The sequence below is a fragment of the Oryx dammah genome, unplaced genomic scaffold, assembly GCF_014754425.2.
Source record: "Oryx dammah isolate SB20612 unplaced genomic scaffold, SCBI_Odam_1.1 HiC_scaffold_29, whole genome shotgun sequence".
NCBI lineage: Eukaryota > Metazoa > Chordata > Mammalia > Artiodactyla > Bovidae > Oryx > Oryx dammah.
The window spans coordinates 10,111,766-10,125,922 of record NW_024070213.1 but is presented as its reverse complement, the minus strand read 5'-3'; positions in this window follow the sequence as shown (position 1 = coordinate 10,125,922).

Below are 14,157 nucleotides of genomic sequence, written 5' to 3'. Positions count from 1 at the left end.
GGCCTGGTGTGCTGCAGTCTACAGGGTTGCAAAGAGTTGGACATAACTTGGTGACTGAACAACAACAATTATATTGTCCAGGAATCTGAGGCTCAGACAGGTGAGGTGACTTGCCTGAGGCTCCTTGGCCAGTGAGTGGTGGACAGAACTGCATTGGACACAAAAGCCCAGCATTGGACATCAGAGCCCAGCTCATGACCACTAAGCTGGAGATGGAGGCAGGTCAGGGTGACCACCAGGGGAGGGAGAGTGGGGAGGACACAGTCGGACTGATGGACCAGGTGGGGAGGGGTGCCCCTCGTGTCTGGTCTGGATGACCGGGTGGACGGTCATTCCATTTCCTGAGTGAGGGGCACGGCATGGGAAGGACAGGCAGGCTTGGGGAGGAAGGAAATGCTCAGTCTGAGAGGCTGTTGGGATGTCTGGGTGGGGATGCCAGGGAGGTCTGGCGTCTAGGCTGGGGGTCTGGATGAGGGGGAAATGAGCTCACAGGGCAAGTGGAAGGCATGTGGATGGGCGGAGGAGCCCAGGCCCTGGAGATGATGTCGACAGCAGACTTTATACAGCGTCTACTCTGCACCAGACATGATCCTAAGTCCAGGTGTTATTTCAATTCTCTCACCAAGCCCTGTGAGGAGGAACCATCACCACCCCTGTTTTATAGAGGGGGGAACAGGGCAAGAGTTTGGTCTAGAATGTCCAGAGCAGGTACCTCTGTAGAGACAGAAAGTAAACTATGGTTACCTAGGGCTAGGGAATTGAAAAATGATGGCTGAAGGGTACAGGGTTTCTTTCTGGGGGTGATGAAAATGTTCTGAAATGATAGCGCTGATGATGGTTGCACAGCTCTATAAACACACTAAAAAACACTGAATTGTGCACTTTAAAAATGTGACTTGTGCAGGACGTGAGTTCCACGTCAATAGAGCGGGCTTCCTGGTGCTCAGTTGGTAACGAATCTGCCTGCAATGCAGGAGACCTGGATGCGATCCCTGGGTTGGGGAGATCCCCTGGAGAAGGAAATGGCAACCGATTCCAGTATGCTTGCCTGGGAAATCCCATGGACAGAGGTGCCTGGAGGGCTACAGTCCATGGGGTCGCAAGAGCTGGACATGACTGAGCAACTAAACCACCACCAAAGCTGAGGGAACCAGCTGTGTAGCACAGAGAGCTCAGCTTGGTGTGGGAGGGAGGGGATGTACGTATACATAGAGCTTTGTTACGCAGCAGAAACTCACATAACCCTGCAAAGCAATTATACTCCAGAAGGAGAATCCGGTGATACACACAAAAAAGGCTGAGAGAGAAAAAGACACTCAGCAGGAGGAGGAGGCAGGGCTTGGAGGGGCAGGGGAGCTTCGGGAGCTGGAAGGAGGACAGAGGGGCAGGGAAGCCCAGGCGTGGGGCAGAGGCAGTTTGGGTGAGAAGTTTGGACGAGAAGCTGGAGAAGGATGCTGTCTGCAGCGCTGATTTACTCCCAGTGGTCCGGGGCTGACATCTGGACATTCTTTGGCGTTAGTCAGTCCAGGTACCCTGGTGACCTGGTCCACGCTTGGCGGGGGACCCAGCCCTGTGGGTGGACGGGCCCTTTTGGGAGAGATCTCAGAGAAGCAAGGAGTCCTTTTAGACCTGGACATCCAGGCCCCTGGATGGAGATTTCTCCACCTCAGGAATCAGCTGACCTTCCACCAGCAGGTTTTGGAGGCTCGCTGCCCTTGACTTTGGGGGTGGAGGTTGGGGAGGGGTGAGGGTGGGAAAATGCCTCGGTTGGGTCTTCCTGGAGGAGTGAGAGCCCCAGTCAACAGCTCACCTGGAAGCCTCACACCTCAGCCTTTCCCATAAGAAGGCTCCCGTGTCTGCTGGAGACCAGGAGGCCGAGAGGGTGCGAAGTGAAGGCTGGGGTGCAGCGGCATCCCTCCAGCTCGACACTGATGGTGGTCACCAGCAGGAAGACACCCAGGCCTCCTGACTGAGAAGGGGTGATCCACACGGCCCCAGTGCCCAGAGCTGTGACTGGCCCGTGGTCCCAGCCACGGGCGGAGATGCGTGGAGAGGCTCTGGGGTCCCCTGAGTGTGAGCGGGGTGCGGGGTACCTGAAGAGCGGGCGAGGCGGTGGCTGTGGGCAGGCCACCACGCCCCTTCTGTGTTGGGGTCCATGCAGCACTGCCACATCCCCACCCCCTACTCTAGACCTCAGGCCTTGTCTCTCTGATGCAGGAGGCCAGCAGGGAGACCAGGCCAGCCCTGCCTTCGGGACCTCTGTGGGGCCTGGCTCCCATGAGGGAGGCGGAGCGCCCGTCATTGTCTCAGGAGACTGAGGCTCGGAGGGGTCTTGCTGGAGTCCTCCCACTCCCATCAGGCACTTCTTGGGGAGCCCCTCATGGGCCCACTCAGTGTCTATTTCTTCTCCTTTTTGATGTGACTGTGATACCTTAGAGCTTTGATTTCCTAGATCAGAGCAGAATAAGAGAAGATCATTAGAAACATGCAGGGGCGGGAATTCCCTAGTGGCCCAGTGACTAAGACTCTGTGCTTTCAATGCAGGGGGCCCAGGTTTGATCCCTGGTCAAGAAAGTGGATGCCATATGCCACAACTAAAGCTCCCACGTGCTGCAACGAAGATCAAAGATCCTCCGTGGGGCAACTAAGACCCAGCGCAGTCACATAAATATTTAAAAAGAAGAAATATACAGGGAGAAAGAGAAATGGTTGCAAAAATCTAAACATTTGCTAAGAGGGTCTATGGTAAAGACTATGGACTTCCCTCATAGCTCAGTTGGTAGAGAATCTGCCTGCAGTGCAGGAGACCCGTGTTCAATTCCTGGGTCGGGAAGATCCCCTGGAGAAGGAAATGGCAACCCACTCCAGTATTCTTGCCTGGAGAATGCCATGGACAGAGGAGCCTGGCAGGCTACAGTCCATGGGGTTGCAAGAGTCAGACACGATTTAGCAACTAAACCACCACCACCATCTGTAGTAAAGAAGCCACCTGCCAATGCAGGAGATGCAAGGGACACGGGTTCAGTCCCTGGGTTGGGAAGATCCCCTGGAGGAGGGCATGGCAACCCACCCCAGTATTCTTGCTTGGAGAATCCCATGGACGGAGGAGCCTGGCAGGCTACAGTCTATAGAGGCACACAGTCGGACATGACTGAGCACGCACGCGCTAAGGGAGGACCCAGAGCCACCAGGCAACCACAGGCCACCTGTGGGCTCTGCCAGGTGGCTGACCCCGGGACCCGTTGAATGCCTGTCACTGCTGAATGCCTTGGGACATTCAGTGCAGGAGACCCGTGTTCGATTCCTGGGTTGGGAAGAGGGGGAGGCTGCATTTGTAGGACATTTTGTTAAAGCAAACTAGGTATAAATAAGGACTTATGCCCACAGATGTCTACTACAACTGGCCACCACCTCAGTGTTCAGCAGTCCCTTGGGGCTTGTTGAAATGAATTATAGCACTTCCTATGACAGAATATGATGCAGCCAGTAAATATGACACTTAGCAAAAAGTTGTAATTACATAGGAAACACTTTGGTATAACATAAAATCAGGATCTAAAACAATATGTGCCTGTATGTTACATTAATAAAAAGAAAAAAGAACAAACTAAATGCTGTGAGCTTGACTTCATTTAAAGACATATAAGGAAAAAGTGGAAAGAAAACACCCCAAAATTCTAACCTTCTTTATTTATGGCTGGTGATTTTTACATTTTTAGTACTTGTTCTTTATTTTATTTCCAAATTTCTACACTAAATACGTTCAAGTTTTAAAGTTATTGGAAATAAAAGCAAAAAGTGTATCCTGTATTTAAGAGAAAGTCTCATTTCTCTGAAAAAATGTTTATATGGATGTGTAAGTTCTTCTAGTGTATTTTATACTCTCTATTCTTCAGTTTGAGGCATCAAAAAGCAGAGACATCACTTTGCCGACAATGGTCTGTATAGTCAAAGCTATGGTTTTTCCAGTAGTCATGTACGGATGTGAGAGTTGAACCATAAAGAAAATTTAGCGCCGAAAAATTGATGCTTTCAAACATCAAAAGAGTGGTGCTGGAGAGTCCCTTGGACAGTAAGGAGATCAAACCAGTCAATCTGAAAGGAAATCAACTCTGAATATTCATTGGAAGGACTGATGCTGAAGCTGAAGCTCCAATAATTTGGGCACTTGATATGAAGAAACGACTCATTGGAAAAGACCCCGATGCTGGGAAAGATTGAGGGCAGGAGGAAAAGAGGGAACAGGGGATGAGATGGTTGGATGGCATCACCGAATCAATGGACACGAGTGTGAGCAAACTCAGGGAGATAGTGAGGGACAGGGAAGCCTGATGCGCTGCAGTCCATGGGGTTGCAAAGAGTCGGACATGACTTAGTGACTGAACATCAAGAGGAGCTTGAACCAGGAGAGCATTTGACAACAAGTAACAGAAGACCCCACTAACAGAGACGGGGTTGCTTTTTTCCTGTAACAGGAAGTCCCCGTTAGGCCAGCCAGGACTGATGTGGTTCAGTGATGCTGCGGCAGAAACAGACCTCCTGTTGTCCACCCTGAAATTGATGCTGGATAACCTCAGGCAGACCGGGCAGCCCAGGGCAGAGTGTGTTTGTGGGAGGCTATGCCAGAGGAAGAGATCTGCCCAAGGTCACACTGCTGCTCAGTGAGCTGAATGACCAAAGGATGGATGGTTGCAAAGAAGGCAGGATTAGAACCTGGCTCTTAACTTTTCCACACTGCCAAGTCTAGCCATCTGGGCATGTGAGGCCCCAGAAAATCCGGCCCTGCTGACCTACCTGCTTAGCACCGAACTGCTGCGGCTCACACGCCCCTACCCGTTTACTCTGTGCTTTTGCTCACGCTCTTCCCTCTGCCTGGATGCCTTTCCCCGCTGTCCCCGCCTTCCTTGGTGTAACTTCTACTCATTCTTTGAAAATCAGCCTCCAGCATCATTTCCTCCTGGAGGCTTTCTTGACCGCCTGGCTGGGCTAGTGGTCCCTTTTCTGCACCCACAGGGTTCTGTGCTTGCTGCATTTACCACACTTATATTTCTCTGTTCCTGTGATGACTCCCCTCTTCCCAGCCTCCGAGCCCCTTGAGGGCAGACTGTGTCTAATTCATCTCAGCATCAGCCTGGTCCCAGTCCAGGCACATTTGAGCAGAAAGTCCCAGGACCAGTTATCCCTCTGCTCCCGTGGGAGCTTTGACAAGTCATAACCTCATTTCCCTGCCCCAGATGTCAGGGAGCTGGATTTCACCAGATCCCTTCTGAGACACAGTCATCCACAAGACAGGCAGGGCTGGCACGGGATGGCCTGTGTTGGGTGCCTGAGATCCAGCGAGGCAAGGGGCCCTGGGGCAGGACGCCCACTCCGGCCACCTGCAGCGCCTGATGGTCCGGCCAGAGTGGAGAGTGCATTCTGGGCCTCCACAGACCAGGCCCCACCAAAGAGAATGGCCCAGTGACCCCACAGCAGGGAGGGCGGCCCCCAGCCATTATCAAAGGCCAGCGGGGTCCCCTCCCTCACAGGATGACTGGGAGGGGGAGGGGATCTCCCTGGGGCTGCTAAGGCCGGGCCACTGCCACTGACAGGCCAGCCATCCGTCAGCCCTGAGCACAATGCCACCATTAACCCCTGCCCCCTGCCCCCTTCCAGCCACTTCCTCTGGAGGGCTTTCTCTCTCCCCATGGAGAAAGGCATGGAAGATTTCTCTTAAGCCTTCCTCTTCAATGAGGGGCCCAGGCGCGTAGACCCCTTGGCTGGTTTGGGGAATCTCAGCTCCATGTCCCTCCCAAAGCTTGAGGCCCCAGGTTTCCAGGCTGTCTCGTTCAAGTGGCGCCTCTGCCTTCTGCCACCCTCAGGAGCAGTCCCCGAGCTAAAGCAGTGTGTCTGGGGAGGGACAGAGGGGGACCCTGAGAGAGTGACAGGGACAGGGTCCGAGATTCTGAGAGACATACATTAGACTTGGGGATGGTTCTTTTCTATTTACACAGAACATTCAAGGAAACATTACAGACCATTTCCCGCTTGTGAAATTCAATGCGAGAGCCCTAAGTAAGATATTAGCAAAACAAATCTGGCAAGGAATAAAAAGGATATATACCGCATAACAGAATTTGGTTTATCCTAGAAAGGTAATGCTGGTTTTACATTTTAAAGTCTATAATTTCATTCATCACACTAATAAATTAAGGGAGAAAACTCATGATCATCTCAGCACTGGCACTAAATCTCAACATCGACTTTCAATAAAAATGTCTTTGCAAACTCGGGATAGAAAGGAACTTCCTTAAACTGATAAAAAATTATCTGCAAAAGCAGCACAAGCATTGTTCTTAAAGGGGCAATAGATACACTAAGTCAGGGACGAGCTGGCCTCATCCATACATCTATTCAACACTGTACTTGAGGTCCTAGCTGGGGCAGTAAGACATGAAAGAGCAAAAACAGCAAAATACAAGGGTTGGATAAGAAAAGTAAAACTGGGATTTTTTTCAGGTGATATGATTGTCTATATAGAGAATCCAAAATAATCCAGAGGCAAATTATTAGAACTATGAAGGCAATTTCACAGCTAGAAATAGGGTATTCCTATATCAAATCAATATAAAAAACCAATTGCAGCTACAACACGTGGATGGATGAACCCTGAAAACACGATGCCAAATGAAAGAAGCCAGACACAAAAAAGGCCAATGATTCCATTGATATGAAATGCCTGGAGTAGGCACACCCATAGCAACAGAAAGTAGATTAAGTTGCCAGGGACGGGAGATGAGGAGTGACTGCTAACAGATACAGGTTTCTTTTGGGGGTAATGAAAATATTCAGGAATTTTATAGAGGTGATGGTTGCGCAACCTTGTGAATACATACTGAATTATACACTTCAAAATAGTGAATTTTTTGGTGTGTAAATCATATCAATAAAAAAGTAATTGCTTTATAAATAGAGCAAAGAAAATATAATTTTTAAAAATCCTCTATTTAACGATAATTAACAAAGATGAAATATAACAAAGTATTTACAGAGATGAGCATAAAATATTACTGAGGTATAACCACCCTGGAAAATAGTTTGGTAGTTTTTTAAACAACAAGATGTCCATCAATCATATAACCCCAACTTCTGGGCATTTATTATAAAGAAACAAAAACTCATATCCATGGGACTTCCCTGTGGCCCAGTGGTTAAGACTCCATACTTCTAACGCAGGGGGGACAGGTTTGATCCCTGATCAGGAAACTAAGCTCTCACATGCTACATGGCACGGTCAAAACAAACAGACAAAGACAATGCCACCCCAAAACTCACATCCTCAATAATATGTGTACATGACTGTACACAGCAACTTTATTGGTAGTAGTTAAAAACTGGAAGCAACCTAAGTGCCTTTCAGTAAGTGAACGGTTACACAGACTGGTACGTCCATATCACAGAATACTACTTGGCAACGAAAAGGAACAGCCAATACATGTGATGATCTGGATGGTGCTCAAGGGAATTACATTGAGTGAAAGGAATCTGTCTCGAAAGGTGTGGTTTCATTACTGTGATGTTCTCAAAATGACGACAGCGTAGAGATGGAGCACAGATTAGTGGCTGGGGGAGATGGGCAGGGCTATAAGGGTTGCTATAAACGAGTAACACGAGGGGTCTTTCGGGACAGTATTCTGTATCTTGATCATGGTGGTAACTATATGAATCCATACAAGTGATGAAATTGCATGGACCTACACACACACGCACACGCACAAGCAAGAATACAAGGAAAATTAGTGAAATCTTAACAAGGTCTGTGGATGGTACCAGAGTCAATTTCCTGCTTTGATAAAGTGTCATGGTTATGTAAGATGTCACCATGGCGGGGGGCGGGGGGAGCTATACTATTTTTGCAACTTCTTGTCAATCTATAATTATTTAAAAAGGAAAAGAGACCAAAAAAACCATTACTGGAAGACATTCTTGAAGACCCCCGAAGAGTACCTGGAAAAAAAATGAATGGGGGATGGGAGTGGACAGGGTTATGGCTGGAGATACAGCAGTGGCAAGGTTTAACTGATAAAGCTTGGTGCTGGATGAAAAAGAGCTTCGTCATTCTTTTTTCTCTAATCTTGTACTTTTGAAATTTTACTTAATAAAAAGTAAAATAAAGAAACTGAAATAAACGCAGAGAGACAGCCACAAACTTGCATAAGGAGATTCAATGTCCCAAGACTGTCAGCTCTTCCCAAATTAATGTCTAGAGTCAATTCAGTCTGGATCAAATCCCGACAGGGTTTTGGTGGTGCCTGTCAAGCGGATTCTAAAAGCAGTAAGAAAAAAAAAAAAATGAAAGCAGTAAGAAAGGGCAAAGCACTAAGAATAGCTGAGATACTCCTGAAGAATAAGGTAGGGGTGCTTGCTGACTGCTGCTGCTGCTGCTAAGTCGCTTCAGTCATGTCCGACTCTGTGCGACCCCAGAGACGACAGCCCACCAGGCTCCCCCGTCCCTGGGATTCTCCAGGCAAGAACACTGGAGTGGGTTGCTATTTCCTTCTCCAATGCTTTGAAAGTGAAGTTGCTCAGTCGTGTCTGACTCCTAGCGACCCCATGGACTGCAGCCTACCAGGCTCCTCCATCCATGGGATTTGCCAGGCAAGAGTACTGGAGCGGGTTGTCAGTGGCTTCTCCGGCTTGCTGACTAGCCAGGCTTATTAGAAAAGCTCTAGCAATTTGGCCAGTGTGGTATTTATTGGTGCAAGACAGACAGCTAGACTGATGGGAGAGAACAGAGAGCCTGACACAGACCTGACATGTATGGATATGGAGGGCGGGGTGGGGGAGGGCAGGTCAGAGGGGCAAGCAGGGAGAAGACAGTCACAGCTGAGTCACGTGCCGTCCCCACACCTTCCCATGGTGCTGGCTTTGCTCTTAGCATCCTGAGATGCCATTTCACACCTGGTGGAACTCCACAAGGGCCAGGGATGTCTAAGGTCCCAGGCTCTTCCCAAATCGGGGTCTTACCTGGCCTCCCAGCCCTGTGTCTGAGCCCTGCTCCCCCATGCGGGAACTGGTAATCTGTATCACCTCTAGCAGTGTTTTTGGATCTGCATGGGAATTAACTTCCCACTTGTTGAGTCTGAGAACCCCTGGCCTGGTGAAAGAGAGAGACAGAGCAAAAGTCAGTCCCTTGGCAGCCAGCGTGCCGAGCTGCCAGGGGTGGAGAACAATCAGGCACTGTCTGCCCACCCCCCGCCCCCTCGGGGCTCCCACCAGCTTTCATCACTGACCTAACCCGGGAGGCAGAGCACTAGGTGGGGGGGAGACAGCAGGGAGGTCAGGGGTCGGCCCATTACATGCCAAGAAGAGCCAGGAAGAGAGCTGCTTTGCTGGGAGAACTCGGGACCCTGTGGCAGCCCACATCCTACCACTAGCCAGGGGTGGCCAGCTGGAGGAGGCAGCTGAGAAGAGAGGAGAGAGGTGCCCAGGGAATGGAGGCCATGGCGCCATCAAAACTGGAGACAGTCTTCTAGAAGGATATAAATGCCTTGGAGCAACGCTGACTCCCTCTTCACCCATGGCTGCCCTGATGGGAGAGGGTTTCCTGTCCCTGGGGGGATCTGGCCCCCACCAGACGGCTTCCCAGTAAAGCGGCCCCTGCACCCTGTTCCCCGCCCCCACGTGCTTCAGACTCAAGGAGGGGAAGGCAATGCCACCCCTCCCATCTCCTCCCCAACGACAGGCCTCCCTGGTTCCCTCACTCTGCCGCCGCTGGCAGCCCGTGCCCTCCAGCACACAGATCTAACTGCTCTGTCCCTCCTCGGCTAGGTTCCCGTGGCCCCCCAGTGCCAGGCTGATAGGGTCTGGGGTCCTAAAATTGGAGGACTCTATGATCTCTGACCACTGCCTGGTCTCTGGGTTCCTGCTCTGGGTGACACAGCGATTCATTCCTTCACCGGGTCTTCACTGAATGTACTACATGCCAGACCATGCTCGGTGCTGATGATAGAGGCGTGACCTAAACAGGCCAGGTTCCTGCCCTCCAGGACCTTGCAGCTTGGAAAAAAAAAGGAACTTGCAGCTTGGAAAAAAAAAAGACAAGAAGCCAGTTGACAAGCAAACACATGGGTAAACATACTGTGCTATGGGTCCAGGCGGGAGACGAGCTGGTATTCTGAAAGAGACGAGCAGAGGGCTATGGCTTAGTTGGCGCCCCTGGAGGGCTTCCTGGAGAAACTAACAGGGACATAGAGATATGGATGAAATGAGGGAGTGAGCATACCTGGGGGAAGAATGTTCCAGACAGAGGGAGCTACAGGAGTAAAGGCCCTGAGGTGGAAACATTCCAGCATGTTCCAGAACACAAGCCGCCAGAGGCTCTGGAACAGAATGTGAATAGGGAGAAGCAGCCAGACCCAGCTCTCTAGGTAAGGACCAGAGGTTTATTCTGTGATGGGAAGACCTTGGAGGGGTTTGGGCAAGGAGAGTTCTGGTCAGGGACTGAAACTTGAAATCAACACTTGGGCTCTTATGATACACATTTTACCCTTTTTAAGGCTCAGAGAGGTCAAGGGACATTTCCAGGGTTACACAGCTGCCATGGAACCAATGCTCTGTCCTGCCCACCCATCAGCTCCCACGAGTCTGCAGTCAAGCCCTTTCCACTGAGCTCCCCTTTTATTTTGGGGACCCTCTCTGTGCTCTGAAGTAGGTGATGTCACCGGGGCCAATGCCTGCCTCTCCCACTCATGTGAGCTCCGGCAGGGCAGGACCTTGCTGTTCTTGTCCCCTGATGTGGAGATGCCCAATATATGCTGGCTATTAGTAATACTGCGATCATCTGTTTGCTTTTAAAACCCATCCTCTAAATCTCTATGCTGCTGATGAACGGAATCCAATTCCACCCACCCCTGGTTCCTTGACCTTTCCACGGGCCCGTGATGCCAGCGGTGAGTCAGTGAGGAGTCAGGCCTTGGAGCTGGGGCCATGGCAACACTGAGGAGTGGGCACGTCGGGCACAGCTCAGCACCCATCCCCCACAGACTACAACGACTGCCCAGCCACCCTGAGCTAGGCGGGGCAGTGATACTGACAGGAATGGCAGAATGGGGGTTTTGGGTCCCCAGGAAGTTTTTCTCCCAATGGCCACTGGGTGGCAGCACTTCCCTAGGAATATGAGGTTGTTCAGTTCAGTTCAGTTGCTCAATCGCGTCCCACTCTTAAGAGACTCCACGGACTGCAGTACGCCAGGCCTCCCTGTCCATCACCAACTCCCGGAGCTTGTTCAAACTCTTGTCCATCGAGTCGGTGATGCCATCCAACCATTTCCTCCTCTGTTGTCCCTTTCTCCTCCTCCAATGAGGTTGTTGGGGGTAGGATTTTCCCGGATTGAATCTGAGGCTCAGAACTCGAAAAACAGAATCATGGAGGAGACCTAGGCCCAGAGAGGACTTGCCTTGAGTCACACCGCTTCCAGTGGCCAGGCTGGGCCAGGGGTCACCCACCTACCTGGATGATCTCTGGAACAGCAGGAGAGGGAGGGGGAGTTCCCGTCCTCTGGTCAGGACTTGGCAGTGGTCTCATCACGCCTGTCACTGCCCTCACTTGCCTGTCTTCCCCGCCACACTGTGATTCTCTGAGAGTGGGGGACTGTGCCTTGTACCCCCTGCCGCCTGCACCAGCTATGTCCTCTGCCTGGGTCACTCTGCTGCTTTTCTCCACCTGGGTCCCACCAGCATCTCCTTCAGCACTCAGCTGTCAGTTCCTCCAGGAACCCTTCACTGGCCTTTGGCCAGGGCAGAAGCCCCTCTAGATGGCGAGGCCCTCAGGGTAGGATCGGTGGTGTGGCTGAATAGACCCACCCTAAGGATGCACAGACAGTCCATTCTGAGCCTGTGACATGGTGGTCCTCAAATTGCAGGAGGCACTGAAGCCACCCACAGAACTTTGTGAAAATGCAGCCTTCAGGGTCCCCTCTTCCCTGGGGACAGAGCCTGGGAGCCTGTATATGACATATTTCCCAGGCGAGTCTGATGCAGGGGTCTGAACAACCTTCTGAAGGAGTTGGGCAAAATGATCATGAGGAATAACAATAAAAACCTCTGATGTCTGAGCCAAGTGAATCACTCTTAAGGCATTTTCAAGCTCGTTTCTGCTTTTTCATCTTCATTGCTTCTATCTCGGGTGGGGGGGTCATCACCCCCATTCCCCAGGCATCGTCTCAGAGCCAAAGGTTGGTGTGCCTGAGAACTCCAAGCTCTGAAACCACAGAGCTCGGATCTGAATTGGGACCGTCTTGGGCTGGGAGAGCTGTGGTCTGTGGTAAAGCTTCTGTGTGTGGATGCTGCTGCTTGTTAAAAACACACATTTCAAATGCAGGACCTAGACTCGGTCTGGTGATTCCAGCCCTGTGGAGGACGCTTGGCCACTGCCACCATCCAGGTTCAGGCCCTTATCATCGCTCTCCCTCTCTGCCCATCTCAGCCTTCTCCTACAGGGCCCAAAGAACACCCCATCTTATACGAAAAACCACAGCTACGATTACGGCACGTCATCTGCAGCCAGGTGCTGTGCCAGGCTCTGCGGGAGATACAGAGAAGGACGAGATCTGCCCCCAGGGACTTCCTGTCCAGCTGGAAAGACAAGAAGTGCTTACTATGGCGATGGAACAAGGTACTCACACTTTCTTTCCGTTCAAATGAATTCGTGGTCCCAACCTGACCCCATGGATTGGCTGGAACAGGTTCCCATGCTGGTCAGACCCAGGAGAGCCATCCACTGATAAATATAAAGTGAATCATCGTATTTTCACACGAACATGTATTACAAAGCACCCTGATTTTCTTTTTCAAGTTTGTCACAGTGACACCTGTTGATGGCTTCCTGGCATCCTATGGAAGGGGGGATGTGTCAGGGACAATAAAGTCAGGACAGAAAAGGAACTCAGGAAGAAGAGACATAGGGAGAATAAGTTTATGGTTTGTCAAGACAGGAACCCTAAGCCCCAATTTTAAAGGGGAATAGAACTCCCCAGGCAAAATCCAAACATATGATAAGTGAATCAATACAGAATTGACTCAGGGAAGCCATGAAGGGATTTCACAAGATGACACACAGTTAATTGCCAAATGAATGATCCAAATAACAACTGTTTCAGGGGCTCAGAAAAAGAGACTAGATCTGTGAGCCAGGACCGTCTGGTAAGGCTGTCTGCGACAGGTGGATTAGAGCTGGGCCTGGGAGACAGGGAAGTCGAGGAAGAAAAGAGAGGAGGCTGGGCATTTTGTCCTCCCTTGGGAAGAGGGACTGGAGTGGGCTGGCCGGGGGCGGGGTAGGGGGCCAAGAGACTTGAGTGACATCTGTGTCATGCGAACTGTTTCCAAAGCACTCACATCCGTTTCTCCTTTAAAAAAATATTTACTTTTCTCTATTTGGCTGCATAGGGTCTTAGTTGTGGCACATGGGATCTAGTTCCCTGACCAGGGATTGAACTCAGGCCCCCTGTATTGGGAGTGCAGAGTCTTAGCCACTGGACCACCAGGGTATTCCCTGTTTCTCCTTTTTATCTTGACCTTCACAAGCACTTTTGGGAGAACCACTGTCCCCAGTCTGCAGATATCTGAACTCAGAGTCAGGCAGTGACTTGCCCAAGATCCCCCAGCTTCAAGATGGCAGCATCTGGGAATGAGCTAGGGCTACTGTGAGGTGGCCACAGTCCACATTAAATAATCTGGCTTTGGAGACTGCTGATTTTTAGAATAGAAATTCTGGCCTGCAAATAGGACTTGGAAATACCAGCCCTAGCTCTGCTACCAACCACCTGGGAAACAAGGGGAAGTGTCTCTCTGAGCCTCAGTTTCCTTACCTGCACAATGTGGCTGACAGTACTTGTTCTTCTCTCATAGGATCAAGGTGAACTTTGAAATCCTGTGAAAGTGATCTTAATGGTGGAGCCAAGGGTACATGGAAAAGTTGTTGCTATTGTGGTACTCTGCACAACTGCCAACACTCAGATAGCTCCTGAAGGAGAGGGTGGGGCTCCCATCAGGCTAGGGGATATGTGGATAATCACCCTTCTGCATCTCTCCTTCCTCCACTGCCCCTGGAGGAATCTGGACAGGCCTGGTCCCATGCTTCTTGGATGAGGCAGATGCTAGGGCTGGGGCTCTGGGAGTC